Below are 17,869 nucleotides of genomic sequence, written 5' to 3'. Positions count from 1 at the left end.
ATAAACACAGCAGTAAAAAACAGCTAAACCCCTTTATAAAAATCAATTGCTTTTAAAAACCCGTGAAACAAAGACAGTGAAAGAGAGAGAAATTCTTACAAAATTCGTTCAAGGGCTTTGATGCCACCTGGATTGACCATATCTTAACCCACAGCTGATTGAGACAGAAGTGTGCACACTCTTGGGGCTGAGAGGTTTGGTGAGGTTGGGTGAGCAAACGCAGACCCTTTAGAGTAATACTGCATGGTACCCATCCCATGGGTCCCAAATCTCCAGGTTCAAGGGCATCTTCCTACATCGAAAACATGCATGAGAAACCCAGAAGATGGTACACCGTGTGATCGGGAGAGGTTGCTAAAACGCAGCTCATTTCTCATCTCCTTGTGCTCGGGTTCGCCATTCCAGCCGCTTTACTAGCAATCTCCCTCCTTGGAGAATCAGCACCTTTAACCTCCTGTTCCGTACAGGTTGCAATTTGTCCTGAGGATGAACGGGAAGAGGGGGAACCAATGAGACACTAGCTCTAGGTGTTGGGACAGGCACAGGTCACTCTATTTTCCCATCAGGAAGAAGAATTAACCACAGGCTCGGCTTGCCGCCCGGGACCAGAATAGGGCGTGAAGCAATCCTGCGCTTTTGCGGCCTGCTCCCATGAAAGAGAGTTGAAAAATGGAGCTCAGGGGCACTGCAATTCACAAACCTGCAGAGTTATAAATGATAACTCTCGTCCACAAATATATTGACGGAAGGCAACGAAGAGGATTTGAAAGCAAGGCAGAATTGCAGGAAACAGATTTCAGGAGGTAGATTCGAATCGCCTTTAAAGCACAGGAAAAGCGGCAAAACCTCGACAATGATGCCCTTGGCCAAAAAGGGCGTATGCGTTTTTTCCTGAATATATTCAGGAAAAAACGCATACGCCCTTTTTGGCCAACCAAGCAACCTGGAAAGGCAAATCAGCGCTACAAAGAAGGCTAGCTTCCCTTCGGTCAAAACGGCAATGCTAAATAAAGTGTCAAAACCAGAAATGCAGGACAGGCCATGGAGAAACGGGAGCCTTGCTACGCTGATGGGCGGGATGTAAATTGCCAACAGCCACTCTGGAGAAGTGTACGGTGTGTCCTGAAACATCGAAAAAACTCAGCTTAGAGAGCATAGGGCACTTCCACTCATGGGCGTATAAATTGGGAAAACTACAAATCAGCAAGACACAGGCATCCCAAAGTTTAGGGCTGCTCTGTTGACAAGAACCTCCACTTCGTTACACCTTAAATATCCCAGGAAAGAGAAAAATGGATAAAGAAGTTGTGGTCCTTATGTACAATGGAATATCACTCAGCCATGAAATCAACGTCATAAGGCTAGTAGCAGCATGATGAGTGGATTTAGGTACGACGATTCTAAGTGAAATAAGTCACACAGAAAAAGACACTTATCATAAGATATCACTTATAGAGGGAATGTAAAAACTGCGACCTTGAACTGAATTACAAAACAGAACAGAGTCACACATTTAGAAAACACACTATGGCTGCTTAACGGGAAAGGTGAGGTGGGGTGATGCATAAAACAAGGGTTTCAAATTAGCTCAGATACTGTTCCATAAACCCAATATGTAATAGACACGACCTACACCTTGCTCAGTGAACTGGACTCAACACCCCTTATTCACCGCCCAAGAATATATCTGACTAGTAAGAATGTTAAAACCTATGTATTGATATCTCTCTGTAAGTGAGTCAAGTGGGTGTAAAGCCGCATAAACACAACAGTGAAAAGCAGCTAAACCCCTTTTTAAAAATCAATTACTTTTAAAAACCCGTGAAGCAAAGACAGTGAAAGAGAGAGAAATTCTTACTAAATTCGTTCAGGGGTTGTGATGCCACCTGGATTGACCATATCTAGACCCACAGCTGATTGAGACATAAGGGTGGACACTCTTGGGGCTGAGAGTTTTGGTGAGGTTGGGTGAGCAAACGCAGACCCTTTAAAGTAATACTGCGTGGTACCCATCCCATGTGTTCCAAATCTCCAGGTTCAATGGCATCTTCCTACAGAGAAAAAATTCTTCGGAAACCCGGTGGATGGTATACAGTGTGATCGAGAATGGTTTCTGAAACGCACCTTATTCCTCATCTCTTGGTGCTCGGGTTCGCCATTCCAGCCGCTTTACTAACAATCTCCCCACTTGGAAAATCAGCACCTTTAACCTCCTGTTCCGTACAGGTTGCAATTTGTCCTGCGGATGAATGGGAAGAGGGGGAACCCATGAGAGGCTAGCTCTAGGTGTTGAGACAGGCCCAGGTCACCCTAATTTCCCATCAGGAAGAAGAATTAACCACAGGCTCAGCCTCCGCCCCGGAACCTGAATAGGGCCTGAAGCAATCCTGCGGGTTTGCGTCCAGCTCCCAAAAAAGCGATTTGGAAAATGGAGCTCAGGAGCACGGCAATTCACAAATCTGCAGAGTTATAAATGATAACTCTCGTCTAAAAATGTATTGAGGTAAGGCAACGAAGAGGATTTCAAAGCAAGACAGAATTGCAGGAAACAGTTTTTCACAGGTAGTTTGGACTCGCCTTTAAAGCACATGAAATTCCGCAGAACTTCGACAATGATGCACTTGGCCAAAAAGGGCGTCTGCGTTCTTTCCTGAATAAATTTTGGAAAAAACGCAGATGCTCTTTTTGGCCAATTAAACAAGCGGGCAATGCAAAGCAGTATTACAAAAATGTCTCACTTCGCATTGGTCCAAAGGCCCATGCTGAAAAAGTGTAAAACCCAGAAATGCAGGACAGGCCATGGAGAAAAGGGAGCCTTGTTATGCTGATCGGCGGGATGTAAATTGCCACCGGCCACTCTTGAGAAGTGTATGCTGTATCTTAAAACTTCTAAAAAACAGAGCTACAGAGCATACAGCACTTCCCCTCATGGGCGTATATCTTGGGAAAACCAAAAAATCGACAAGACACAGGCACCCCAACGTTTAGGGCTGCTCTGTTTAGAAATGCCTCGATTTGGGTACAACTTACATGTCCTTGGAAGGAAAAAATGGAGAAAGAAGATGTGGTACTTATGTACAATGAAATATTACTCAGCAATTAAATCAATGCAATAAGGCCAGTGGCAGCAACTCGTGGAGACTGAGGTACGATCATTCTAAGTGACATAAGTCAGACATAAAAAGAGAATTATCATAAGGTATCACTTATAGATAGTATCTAAAATGCTTTCACATGAACGCAATTACAAAACAGAAACGGAGTCACACATTTAGAAAACACACTTATGGCTGCTAAAGGAGAAAGGTGGGGCGGGGTGATGCATAAACCAGGAGGTTGAAATTAGCACAGATACGGTTCCATAAACAAAATAGGTATTCGACAGGACCTACTCTATAGCTCAAAGAGCTGGACTCAGCACACTGTTGTCACCAGAAAAGGATATATAAGACTGGTAAGAATCTGTAAAAGAATTTATTGATGTCTCTCTTTAAGTGAATCAAGTGGATAGATGTAGAGCAGGAAGAAACCCAGTATTGAAAATCAGCTATACCCCATTATAAAATTAAATAACAAGAACAAAATAAAGACAGTGAGAGAGAGAGAAATTCTTACAAAATGTGTTCAAGGGCTGTGATGCAACCTGGACTGACCATATCTAGACACAGAGCTGGATGGGACCTAAGCCTCTACACTCGTTGGTCTGAGAGGCTTCGTGAGGATGGGACAGCAAATGCAGCACTTTTAGAGTAATACTGCCTGGCCCCCATTCCATGGGTTCCATATCTCCAGGTGCAGGGGACCCTTCCTACAGCTAAAACATGCATGGCACATCCAGAGGATGGTACACCGTCTGATCGGGAAGAGTTTGGAAAAGTCACCTCATCTCCACGTCTCCTGGTATTCGGGTTCCCCAGCTCCTTTCCTTAGAGTCTCCCCACTTTGGGAAGGCAGCACACTCAACAGCCGGTTTTGCACGGCTTGGAATTTTCCGGTGAAGAAGGGGAATGGCGGGATGGAATGAGACACAAGCCTTAGATGTTTGGACAGGCATATGCCACTCTAGTTTCCTACCTGGAAGAAGAATTTCCCTATCCTTCAGGTGCCCCAGTAACTGGAATGGGTCTGTAGAAATCCTGCCCCTTTGTATCTGCTTCCCTAAACAAGTTGAAAACCGGTGCTCAGGGGCACTGCAATTCACAAACATGCAGGGTTGTAATTGACACCTCTAATGGAGTCATTTCTTGAGCCAAGTATTCGTAAAGGCCTTGTAAGCAAGGCAGAATTGCAGGAAAGGGATTTCAAGGGGTAGTTTGCACTCGTCATTAAAGCACATGCAAAGCTGCTGAACATCGCCAATGATGCAGTTTGCCAAAAAGGCCGTATGCGTTATTCCTTAATCTATTCAGGAAAAACCCTTACTCCATTTTTGGCCAACAGAACAGGCGGGCAATGTAAATTAATACTACAAAGAGATATCACTTCGCACCAGTCAGAATGGCCAACCTCACAAACTGTAAAACCTGAAATGCAGGACAGGGCGTGGAGAAAAGGGAACCCTGACAAGCTGATGGTGGGAATGTAAATTGCTAACAGCCACTCTGGAGAAGTGGGTGGTGAGTCCTTAAAAATCTAAAAACCAGAGCTTCAGAGCATATGGCGCTTCCACTCCTGGGCCTGTATCTTGGAAAAAAACGTAAATTGACAGGACCCAGGCACTCTAAAATTTATGCAGCCCTGTTTACAAGAGCCTCTACTCGGAAGCTACCTAAAAGTCCTTGGAAGGAAGAATGGATAAAGAAATTATGGTAGATATGTACAATGGAATATTACTCAGCCATGAAGTGAATGAAATAAGGCCATTTAGGGCCACTCAGAAGGACCTACATACATTCATACTAAGTGTCATAAATCAGGCAATGAAAAATATCATATGATATTACTTATCGGTGGAATCTAAAAATTGATAGAAAGGTACTATCTTACAACACAGAAACAGAGTCCCAGACTTAGAACACAAACTTATGGTTACCAAACTGGAAAGGTGTGTTGGAGGCATAAATCATGAGGTTGGAGTTAGTATATACATATTTACAGAGAGAAAACTTGTAATCAACATGGACCTGCTGTAGAGCACTTGGAACTCTTCTCAACACCCTTTAGCAACCTCAATGGGAAAATAATTCTAAAAAGAATATATAGTTATCTCTGTATAAATGAATCATGTTGGTGTATGTCAAAAATGAACACAACATGATAAATCAACTATGTACTCCATTATAAATTTAAAATTAAGTTAAAGAAAAGAAAAAGGATCACTAAATTTGTTTAGTCGCAGTGAACGTACTCGTGTCACATCCCTGGACACAGACACAATTTGGTCCCAAGGCTGGACTGTTGTGGGCCTGAGGACCTCGGGAGGATATGCCAGCTAATTCGCCCCCCTTGAACATGTAGTACCTGGTCCCCTCTGCATGGGATCACTATCTCCAGATCTAAGTGTGCCCTCATACTACTAAACCAACCCTCTGACACCCAAAGGATGGTGGACTCTCTGGGCTGGATGACATTTGGAAAATCACCTGCTCTCAACATATCCTGGTGTTTGGGTTCCGACCTCCCGACTCCTTCGTAAGGGTCATCCCACTCTACAAGACAGCACCCTCAACAGGTGATTTTGCAGGGGTTTATACTTGTTCGGGGGATGAAGGGTAAGGGGGAAGAAGGAATGGGACAGAAGCCCTTACATGTTTGGTCAGGCACATTCCACTCTAATTTAATACCCAAGAACAGGACTTGCCCTACATCTAAGGTTGTGTCAGTAACCAGAGAGGGACAGTAGAAATCCTGCCGCCTTCTGTTTACCATAACAACAATTTTAAAACTGGACCTTATACGCACTTCATATTCACAATGCCTGGGGAGCTGTAAATGACAACAGCCCTCAAAAAATGTCTTGGGGTAGGTAATCGAAGTAGACTTCAAAACAAGGCAACCTTTCAATAACCCTTTTTCTAGGGGTAAATCTTACTGACACTGTTCAAAAAAAAAGCACATATGAAGATACTCACCATTGCTTTATGTTAGACAAATGCAAATCAGATGTACAAAGAAGTATCACCTGGAACCACTCAGAATAGCCACCATCACAATGTCTACAAACAAGAAATGCTTCAGAGGGTGTGGAAAAAAGAGAAACCTACTACTTTTTTTTTTTTTAATCTGCGTTGGGTCTTCGTTGCTGCGCGCGGCTTTTCTATAGTTGCAGCAAGTGGGGGCTACTCATCATTGTGGTACGAAGCCTTCTCTTTGTGGTGGCTTCTCTTGTTGTGGAGCACAAGCTGTAGGCACACAGGCTTCAGTAGTTGTGGCTCGTGGGCTCTAGAGCGCAGACTGAGTAGTTGTGGTGCACGGGCTTACTTGTTCTGTGGCATGTGAGATCTTCCCGGGCCAGGGCTCCAACCTGTGTCCCCTGAACTGGCAGGCAGATTCTTAACCACTGCACCACCAATTCTATGCTATCGGTGGCAATGCCAATTGGTAACAGCCACTATGGAGCACAGAATGGAGGTTACCAGAGTAAGGGGAGGTGGGAGGGATAAATTGGAAATTGGGATTGACATATACACACCACTATATATAAAAGAGATAACAAATAAGGGCTTACTGTATAGCACAGGGAACTCTACTCAATACTCTGTAATGACCTGTATGGGAAAGGAATCCAAAAAGGATTGGATATATGTATAACTGCTTCACTGTGCTGTGCAGCAGAAAGTAACACAACATTGTAAATCAACTCTATTCCAAAAAAATTGAAATTGAAATGAAATGAAGTAAAATAAAATAAAATAGAGCTACCAGATGATCCAGCAAGTTCACTCCTGTGTGCATATCTGGAGGAAAGCATAAATCGAAAAGACACATCTTCCCCAATGTTCACTGCAACACTTTTTACAATAGCGAAGACATGGAAGCAACCAAAATGTCCATCAACATATGAATATAGGTAAAGAATATGTGATACATATATATAATGGAATATGACTCAGCCATAAAATAGAAGAAAATAATGTCAGTTGCAGTAACATGGATGGACCTAGAGATGATTGTACTAAGTGAAGTAAGTCAGACAGAGTAAGACAAATATTGGATGATATCACTTCTAGGTGGAAGCTAAACATTGATACAAATGAACTAACTTACAAAACAGAGGCAGACTCACAGACTTGGAAAACAAACTTATGGTTACCAAAGGGGAGAGGTGGGGGGTAGGGATAAATCAGGAGCTTGGGGTAAACATACGAATACTACTATATATAACAGATAAGCAACAAGGACCTACTGTATAGCACAGGGAGCTCTACTCAGTATTCTGGGAATACCGTTATCAGAAAAGAATCTGATAAAGAATGAATATATGCATATGTGTAACTGAATCACTTGCTGTGCAGCTGAAATGAACACAACATTGTAAATCAACTATACTCCAATAAAATTTAAATTTCAAAATAAAGAAAATCACCTATATTTCAAAAGAAAAAAAAAAGAATTCCCATCTCTTTATATGGCTTGATAGCTTACTTTTTTAGTGCTCAATATTATCCCATTCCCAGAATATATTAATACTATATCATTTCATTCACCTATTGGAGGACACCTTAGTTTCATTCACATTTTGGCAATATTGAATTAGGTGCTATAAGTATCCATATGCAGGTTTTCCTCTGGAAGTATGTTTTAAACTACTTTCAGTAAATATCCATGAGAACACTTGACGGATTGTACAGTAAGGGAATGCTCAATATTCTAGCAAGTGTCAATCAGACTACCAAAGTAGCTGTATTATTTTTCATTTCCACCAATGACAAATGACATTTCCTATTGTTCCACATCTCCTACAGAATTTGTTCTTGTCATTGTTCACATTTTAGCCATTCTAAGTGTTACATAGTGGTATGGAATTGTATTTTTAATTTGCTTTTTCATGGCAGCATGTAATCTGGATTATTCTTCTGTATACTTATATGCATAGTGTCTATTTTCTTTGGTGAGGTGTCCATAAAGTATATTGGTCCACATTTTATTTAGGTTGCTTTCATTTTTTTCTACCCAATCTGTATTTGTTTTATTTATTTTCGTGCCTTATTGCATTAGCAAGGACTTGGAGTAAAATATGGAAAAGGAGTCATGAAAGGGGACATCCTTGCTTTTACCTGAACTTAGTGGAAAAGCTTCATGGTTTTGACCATTAATCATGATGTAAGATAAAAGTTTCCTGTAAATCTTTGTTATCAACTTGAGAAAGCTCCAGTCTATTTCTTTAACTGAGAGTTTTTATGAAGAATGGGTGTTAGATTTTTTCAAAGGTCTTCTGAATCTATTGATATGCTAATGATTGTCTTTAAGGTGTTGATATGATGGATATAATTATTTGATTCTAGAATGTTGAACCAGCCTTTCATACCTGGGATTATTTCCTCTCATTCATGATATAAAATTCTCTCAAAATATTGTTGGATTCGATTTGGTAATATTTTGTTGAGGATTTTTGCATTGATGTTCCTGAGAGATATTGGTCAGTTTTCTTTACTATTCATATGTTCTTCTAAGTTTGGATGTTGTGGATTTAGTGTCAGACATTCATTTGGGGAGATTCTCAGTCATTTTTAAAAAATATTTTCTGTTCTTTATTATCTTTATTCTCCTCCTGCTATACCCATTATGTATAGGTCACAGCATTTTTCATTGTTCCACAATTATTGATTACTCTGTTCTGTTGATTTCTTTCCTGCCCATTTTCTCTTTTCTTTTGAGATTTAAAGGTTTCTCCTGATACGTCTTCAAGCTCACAGATATTTCTCCTCAGCCAGCTCTTTGACTGCTAAAACAAAATACGAGAGACTTGGTATTTTATAAACAACAGAATATTTTTGTTTTCTCATAATTGCTGAGGCTGAAAAGTTCAAGAACAAGTAACCAGGGGCTTCCCTGGAGGTGCAGTGGTTAAGAATCTGCCTACCAATAAAGGGGACAAGGGTTCGAGCCCTGGTCCAGGAAGATCCCACATACCCTGGAACAACTAAGCCCGTGCACCACAAATACTGAGCCTGTGCTCTAGAGGCCACAGGCCACAACTACTGAGCCCGTGAGCCACAACTACTGAAACCCACACGCCTAGAGCCCGTGCTCCACAACAAGAGAAGCCACTCAATGAGAAGCCCGCGCACCGCACCAAAGACCCAACACAGCCAAAAAATTAATTAATTAATTATCTAATTATTTTTTTTAAAAAAAGAACAAGTTGCCAGCTGACTTAGTGTCTGGCGAGGGACCAATTTCTGGTTCATAATGTGGGTCTTCTCGCTCGGCAATGAAATCATGGAATGGGCATAAGATCTTCTGCGTGCTACATTTATTAGGTCACTAATCCCATGTTTGAGGTCTCTGGCCTCATAACCTAATCACCTCCCAAAAGCCCCACCTCCTAATACCATCAACATGGGAGCTAGGTTTCAAAATTTTAAAATTAGAGGTACAAAATATTTACACCATAACAGGGACCACAGAGTTAACTGATTTTTCCTTTCATGTTAAAGGTTTGCACATTTATATTTATTATATAATCCCAAAACCCTTGTTTTTTTTTTTTATAAGATTCTTTTTCCGTATACGCCAGTACAGACCACTGAGTAGAGTTCCCTGTGCTATAAAGCAGGTCTTTATCTATTTTATATATAGTAGTGTGTATAAGTCAGTCCCAATCTCCCAATTTATCCCTTGCCCCACTTATTCCCTGGTAACCATAAGTTTGTTTTCTATATCCATGATTCTATTTCTGTTGTGTAAATAAGTTCATTTGTACCTTTTTTTTTCTTTTTTAGATTCCTCATATAAGCAATATCATATGATATCTGTCTTTCTGTGTCTGACTTGCTTCACTCAGTATAACAATCTCTAGGTCCATCCATGTTGCTACAAAACCCTTAATTGTTAAGGATAACTCTCAATTTTTCCCAGTATCATCAGCAATTCTTTCTGGCAGACACGTGATAACACTTTTTAAACAGGGATATTGAGACCAAGGCTCCTGACCTGCAAACAAACAAAACATCATTCATATAGTGAAAACTTTGCAAATCAAAGGATGAAAGCACTTGGTCTAAATCCCTTTGCACCCACTGCTGACAGAGGGCAGAGGAGTTTGACTCACTAATCTTCCTTACGTGCACTTCTTCCTAATGGGGTATTCCATCTAAAACTTATAAGAAGCGGGGATGTATCATGGAACACACCAATCGCTACTACAGATTCTGAAGCAGCAAAACAAAACAAAACAAAACAAAAAAACATGATGAATCCATCCAAAGGGTTCTGTCCACATTGTTACAATAGTTTCCTTCACACTGTGAACCCTTTTCAAACCCTATCACTTGAACCTATTTTTATTTTTTTCAACAAAAATAATGTTAATCTGCAGTCAGACACTCCAGTAATATTACACTATCCCTTGTGCAAGTATGTAGGGATTTGAGGAGCTATGGGAGGCCACCATGAGAGGTTGCCTAGAGTAATTCGGACATTTCATTTAATGTTGGTTCTCCTCCCTAAGATGTCTGCTATCCTCTTCTTTTTGTAGCTACTAGCATTGAGAAAGTGACCAAGATAAGGCCCTTCTCTTTTACTGCCCATGAATGCAACTGTGATTAACCCCACAGAACTTGGTGCTTCCAGAATCCCCTGAACCTACTGACCCTCCATGCATGGCATGACATAGATAAGGATGGTGACGTGTATCCTTGTATAGAGCATGTTATAAAATGTTTGACTCTTCCCTTCCTCATAATTCCAAAGAATAGATTTCTTTGGATTTCTGCTTAATGCTGCTGGAGTTGGTACAAAAGTTGAGGGAGGTATCAGGGCACACCAAAAGAGAGGGTAACTGCACAGAAAATGCAAGCAGGTACATTTCTGTGTAGTTTCAAGCAGCTTATTTGCTATATCAACCATGGTGACATGTTGACCTGACCCTTCCTCTTTCTACTAGTAGTACAACAAACATAAAGGATATTTAGGCTGCTTGTTTTATCCCCACCTCTCACAATTGCTCTGCATTAACATATAGGACAATGAAGGGCCCTTTCTACCATCTTAACCAATATTTGAGAACTAGAAAATGTCCAGATTTTTCTGGGGTTTATTTTCATATTCCCCAATCAGGCCTATGAAGGAATCTTACCTATTGTGTTTAGTGAAGTCATATCTCTGACGGCATCCCATCATCGACAAAACTGGAAAGAAATTTGAAGGGTCTTCGATTTTACCATATTTGAAATAACAATATTTTAGCCTGCCACGTTTTTGGATTTTAGAAAAAAATATTTTAAATGAGACAAAAAATCATTTTTATGACACAAAAAGACAGCAATAGTTTTATATTTTTATCTGTTCCACTTGCACACAAGTGTCTCATGGGGTTATGTAAAGCTCTCCTGTTGGGTGCTGTGCATGGTGCAAGTATGGATTAAAGCTTAGGAATCTTAAGCTTCAGTCACCTGAAACATTTAAATTAGGATGCAAGCAATCCTGTCCAACATTTGAAAAGAGCAAGACACTCTCTTTATTTTATTTGTTAGGTAATGAATCTGTCTTTTCCCCAAGGAGAGAAACAAGTGGCATCTTCCATCAATGTGTTGCACAAACATCTTTGAACAGAGAGTGCAAGCAGAGGCTGATACAGGATGTGAAAAAAAAAAAAAAAAAAGAGAGACCCTTCTGGCATTTTCTCCTAACTTATTGCAATCTCCCATTTAAAATGTGGGAATAATCAATCTTCTGAGGAAAAAGGCCCAAGGAAGGTTTTTGCTTCTGTGGAATAAGGGGATTGCTAAAGATTTCAGGAGGCAAGACGAATTAGTGAGAATGACCATGAGAAATCAGAGAAAAGTCAGATCCATGGATGAAGTGATGTTTACCACTGTGGATCAATGAGAAGTAGGAGCAAATGAAAAGAAAGCTGATACAACATTTTCTGAATAAATGTAACCTTTCAGCTGTCATAGAAAAATTAATACTCACTATGATACAACATATTTAGTTTAGAAAGTTAACTTAAATTTAAAGCTTAATAATTACATTTATTGAAGAAATGAAAACATATTTGTGGTTTAGAATAAATAATGTGTTCTGCTACAGGTAAGAAGTCTACATAAATAAATAGAAATAAGACTAAATAAATAAAGAGGAAAATAACAAATTAGATGTTATTAACATTAAAAACTGACACTCATCTAAAGAAAGAGAAGGAGAGAGAGAAAGAGAGAAGAACTCATCTCAAGCATGTATTAAAAACTCCTAAATAAGAAGTCTTCAGATGTTAAAAAAAAAAGGAAGTCTTCAATAAGAAGATAATGGAATAGCAAAATGGGGGAAATATACCAAAAGATATTTCAAAAAAGAGAGTACAGAATGTTAAGTAAACATATCAAAAGATGCTTGGCTTCTTAGTAGTCAATTAAATGCAAAAGCGTGATACCTGGAATTATCACTCACCAACCAGAAAGTTCAAATGAAAATGACAGGTATTATCAAGTTTGACAAGAATGTGTATAATCCTTGAATCTCATTCACTGCTGCTGAAGATGAAAAATCATACAAATGTTTTGAAAATATTTAGAAATATCTAAAAAGATAAACACACGAAAGCTATGACTCAAAAATTTTACTACTACGTGTATACTGAACAATAATTTATACACACACCACCAAAGCTCAAGTTCTAGAATTTATATACCAGTGCTGTTCTCAATAGACACAAACTGAAAATCACTCATATTGTAATACACATTGGAATAAATTAATTAATAGTTAAATATTTACATTATGGAATCCTATGCAACAGTGGCAATGCATGATCACAACAACAGGCAACCATATAGGCATATTCACAAACAACATAAAATAAAAAAGCCCAATCCAAAAGTGATTTTACTGTGCCATAACATTTATATAAAATACAAAATACAGGTAAAGTTATCTTTTTGTTAGATACCGGAACAATATTAAACCTTAAGGGGAGTCACTAGAATGGGACCAGGGGGCCTCTGAGTATCTGGCAATTTTCTGTGTCTTTATCTAGAAGCTATGTTTAGAGTGTATTCAGATGCTGAATTTTCTGAAATTTTTCATTTCCTTACAAACCATGCATGTTTTTCGTTGTTTTTTATACATAACAAAAACTAAAAAAGATAGACCGGGAAGGTAATTGTATTAGCACTTTAATATCCATGCTTTTCAAGGTGGAAGTGAAAAGTATTAAATACTTGACATTGTGATTACTTCTTAAAAGTAAGGTGAAAATTTGAGGTTAATAAATAAGACATGCTTCTTCATATATAATCCTCAAAGAGGAGGGGTAGAAAGGAGTATTATTTTTTTTTCTTTAATACAGAATCGTTAAGATAGAAAATAATGAAAACAGACTAGGTTTAAAAAAGAGCACACTGGACTTCCCTGGTGGCACAATGGGTAAGAATTTGCCTGCCAATGCCGGGAACAGGGGTTCCATCCCTGGTCTGGGAAGATCCCACATGCCACAGAGCAACTAAGCCCGTGTGCCACAATTACTGAGCCTGTGCTCTAGAGCCTGCAAGCAACAACTATTGAGCCTGCATGACACAACTACTGAAGCCCATGCACCTAGAGCCCATACTCCACAACAAGAGAAACCACCGCAAGGAGAAGCCCGTGCACCACAACGATGAGTAACCCCTGCTTCTCTAGTAACAACTGGAGAAACCCTGTGCAGCAACGAAGACCCAACACAACCAAACATTTAAAAAATTAAATCTTTTGACTTCTGAGATGACTCACTCACGTGGCTGTAGGTAAGAGGCCTCAGTTCCTTGCCACATGGATCTCTCCTTAGGGCTGCTTGAGTGTCCTCATGACATGGCAGCTGGCTTACCCCAGGATGAGTGATCTAGCAGAAACCAAAGCAGAAGCTGCAATGTCTTTTATAACTTTGGAAGCTGCACTTTGTCATTTCTGCAATTTCTTATTAGTTAAACAGTCAACCCTTTTCAAGTACGAGGAGCCACACTGGTACATGGAGACTGGGAGATAATTAGGGGATAATTAGGTCCATCTTGGAGGCTGGCTACCAAAGTGGCTGACTAGCCAAAGTCTGAATTTTGTTTTCTTCATTTCTGGAGAGAAAATGGTCAGTGAACCTCATTGGTGGTCTTTGAGATGTACCAAAGCTACCTCTTGCTCTCACCCCCAGCTGTGTGGCTGACAGGGTCTTGGTGCTCCAGCCGGGTGTCAAGCCTGTGCCTCTGAGGTGGGAGAGCCGAGTTCAGGACATTGGTCTACCAGAGACCTCTGGCACCTTGTAATATCAAATGGCGAAAGCTCTTCCAGAGATATCCGTCTCAACGCTAAGACCCATCTCCACTCAGAGACCAGCAAGATCCAGTGCTGGACATCCCATGCCAAACGACTAGCAAGACAGGAATGCAGGCCCACCCATTAGCAGAGAGGCTGCCGAAAATCACAATAAGGTCACAGACACGCCAAAACACACCACCAGATGCGGATCTGTCCACCAGAAAGACAAGATCCAGACACAACCACCAGAACACAGGCACCAGTCCCCTCCATCAGAAAGCCTACACAACCCACTGAACCAACCTTAGCCACTGGGGGCAGACACCAAATACAACGGGAACTACGAATCTGCAGCCTCTGAAAAGGAGACCCCAAACACAGTCCCCAAAGCCAAATGAGAAGACACAGAAACACACAGCAGATGAAGGAGCAAGGTAAAAACCCACCAGACCAAACAAATGTGGAGGAAATAGGCAGTCTACCTGAAAATGAATTCAGAGTAATGATGATAAAGATGATCCCAAATCTTGGTACTGGAATGGAGAATAGACAAGAAACGTTTAACAAGGACCTAGAAGAACTAAAGAGCAAACAAACAATGATGAACAACACAATAAACGGAATTAAAAATTCTCTAGAAGGAAACAACAGCAGAATAACTGAGGCAGAAGAATGGATAAATGACCTGGAAGATAAAATAGTGGAAATAACTACTGCAAAGCAAAATAAAGAAAAAAGAATGAAAAGAATTGAGGACAATCTGAGACATCTCTGGGAAAACATTAAACGCACCAACATTCGAATATAGGGGTCCCAGAAGTAGAAGAGAAAGAGAAAGACACTGAGAAAATATTTAAAGAGATTATAGTTGAAAACTTCCCTAATATGGGAAAGGAAATCGTTAATCAAGTCCAGGAAGCGCAGGGAGTCCCATACAAGATAAACCCAAGGAGAAACATGCCAAAACATCTATTAATCAAACTATCAAAAATTAAATACAAAGAAAAAATATTAAAAGCAGCAAGGGAAAAACAACAAATAACATACAAGGGAATCCCCGTAAGGTTAACAGCTGAACTTTCAGCAGAAACTCTGCAAGCCAGAAGGGACTGGCAGGACATATTTAAAGTAATGAAAGGGGAAAAGCTACAACCAAGATTACTCGACCCACCAAGGATCTCGTTCAGATTCGACAGAGAAATTAAAACCTTTACAGACAAGCAAAAGCTAAGAGAATTCAGCACCACCAAACCCGCTTTACAACAAATGCTAAAGGAACTTCTCTAGGCAGGAAACACAAGAGAAGGAAAAGACCTACAATAAGAAACCCAAAACAATTAAGAAAATGATAATAAGAACATACATATCAATAATTACCTTAAATGTAAATGGATTAAATGCTCCAACCAAAAGACATAGACTGGCTGAATGGATCCGAAAACACGACCGGTATGTATGTGGTCTACAAGAGACCCACTTCAGACATAGGGACACATACAGATGGAAAGTGAGGGGATGGAATAAGATATTCCATGCAAATGGAAATCAAAAGAAAGCTAGAGTAGCAATTCTCATATCAGACAAAAAAGACTTTAAAATAAAGACTATTACAGGAGACAAAGAAGGACACTACATAATGATCAAGGGATCAATCCAAGAAGAAGATATAACAATTGTATAATTTTATGCACCCAACATAGGAGCACCTCAATACATAAGGCAAATGCTAACAGCCATAAAAGGGGAAATCGACAGTAACACAATCATAGTAGGGGACTTTAGCACCCCTCTTTCACCAATGAACAGATCATCCACAATGAAAATAAATAAGGAAACACAAGCTTTAAATGATACATTAAACAAGATGGACTTAATTGATATTTATAGGACATTCCATCCAAAAACAACAGAATACACTTTTTCTCAAGTGCTCCTGGAACATTCTCCAGGATAGATCATATCTTGGGTCACAAATCAAGCCTTGGTAAATATAAGAAAATTGAAATCGTATCAAGTATCTTTTCCAACCACAATGCTATCAGACTAGATATCAATTACAGGGAAAAAGTCTGTAAAAAATAAAAACACATGGACGCTCAACAAGACACTACTTAATAACCAAGACATCACTGAAGAAATCAAAGAGGAAATAAAAAAATACCTAGAAACAAATGACAATGAAAACATGAAGACCCAAAACCTATGGGATGCAGCAAGAGCAGTTCTAAGAGAGAAGTTTGTAGCAATACAATCCTACCTCAAGAAACAAGAAATATCTCAAATAAACAAGTTAACCTTACACCTAAAGCAATTAGAGAAAGAAAGGAAAAAAAAAAAAAAAACAAAGTCAGCAGAGGAAAGACATCATAAAGATCAGACCAGAAATAAATGAAAAAGAAATGAAGGAAACAACAGCAAAGATCAAAAAAACTAAAAGCTGGTTCCTTGAGAGGATAAACAAAATTGATAAACCATTAGCCAGACTCATCAAGAAAAAAAGGGAGACGACTCAAATCAATAGAATTACAAATGAAAAAGAAGAAGTAACAACTGACACTGCAGACATACAAAGGATCATGAGAGATTACTGCAAGCAACTATATGCCAATAAAATGGACAACCTGGAAGAAATGGACAAATGCTTAGAAAAGCACAACCTTCCAAGACTGAACCAGGAAGAAATAGAAACTACAAACAAACCAATCCCAAGCACTGAACTTGAGACTGTGATTAAAAATCTTCCAACAAACAAAAGCCCAGGACCAGATGGCTTCACAGGCAAATTCTATCAAACATTTAGAGAAGAGTTAACACCTATCCTTCTCAAACTCTTCCAAAATATAGCAGAGGGAAGAACTCTCCCAAACTTATTCTATGAGACCACCATCTCCCTGACACCAAAACCAGACAAAGATGTCACAAAGAAAGAAAACTACAGGTCAATATCACTGATGAACATAGCTGCAAAAATCCACTGCACAATACCAGCAAACAAAATCCAACAGCGCCTTAAAAGGATCATACACCATGATCAAGTGGGGTTTATCCCAGGGATGCAAGGATTCTTCAATACATGCAAATCAATGTGATACACCATATTAAAAAACTGAAGGATAAAAACAATATGGTCATCTCAATAGATGCAGAAAATGCTTTCGACAATATTAAACACCCATTTATCATAAAAACCCTCCAGAAAGTAGGCATAGAGGGAACTTTCCTCAACATAATAAAAGCCATATATGACAAACCCACAGCCAGCATCGTTCTCAATGGTGAAAAAGTGAAACCATTTCCACCAAGATCAGGAACAAGACAAGGTTGCCCACTCTCACCACTATTATTCCACACACTTTTGGAATTTTTAGCTACAGCAATCAGAGAAGAAAAAGAAATAAAAGGAATCCAAATCGGAAAAGAAGAAGTTAAGCTCTCACTGTTTGCAGATGACATGATACTATACATAGAGAATCCTAAAGAT

At 39.6% G+C, this 17,869-nt stretch overlaps 1 long non-coding RNA gene across 1 annotated transcript in view; it reads right to left on the bottom strand.

Annotated features, from left to right (window-relative positions):
* Positions 1-205: 205 nt before the first annotated feature.
* The window catches only part of LOC309631894, a 780,460-nt gene continuing 762,796 nt past the window's right edge, over positions 206-17,869 (bottom strand). The window contains exon 2 of the long non-coding RNA XR_014246630.1: positions 206-480. This is a non-coding gene — a long non-coding RNA (uncharacterized lncRNA). The remainder of the gene's footprint in view (positions 481-17,869) is intronic.

Source organism: Balaenoptera borealis (assembly GCF_965194805.1).
Source record: "Balaenoptera borealis genome assembly, chromosome: 7".
Lineage (NCBI taxonomy): Eukaryota > Metazoa > Chordata > Mammalia > Artiodactyla > Balaenopteridae > Balaenoptera > Balaenoptera borealis.
Note: the sequence above shows the minus strand (reverse complement) of the source record. Positions and strands in the feature narration are given on the sequence as shown.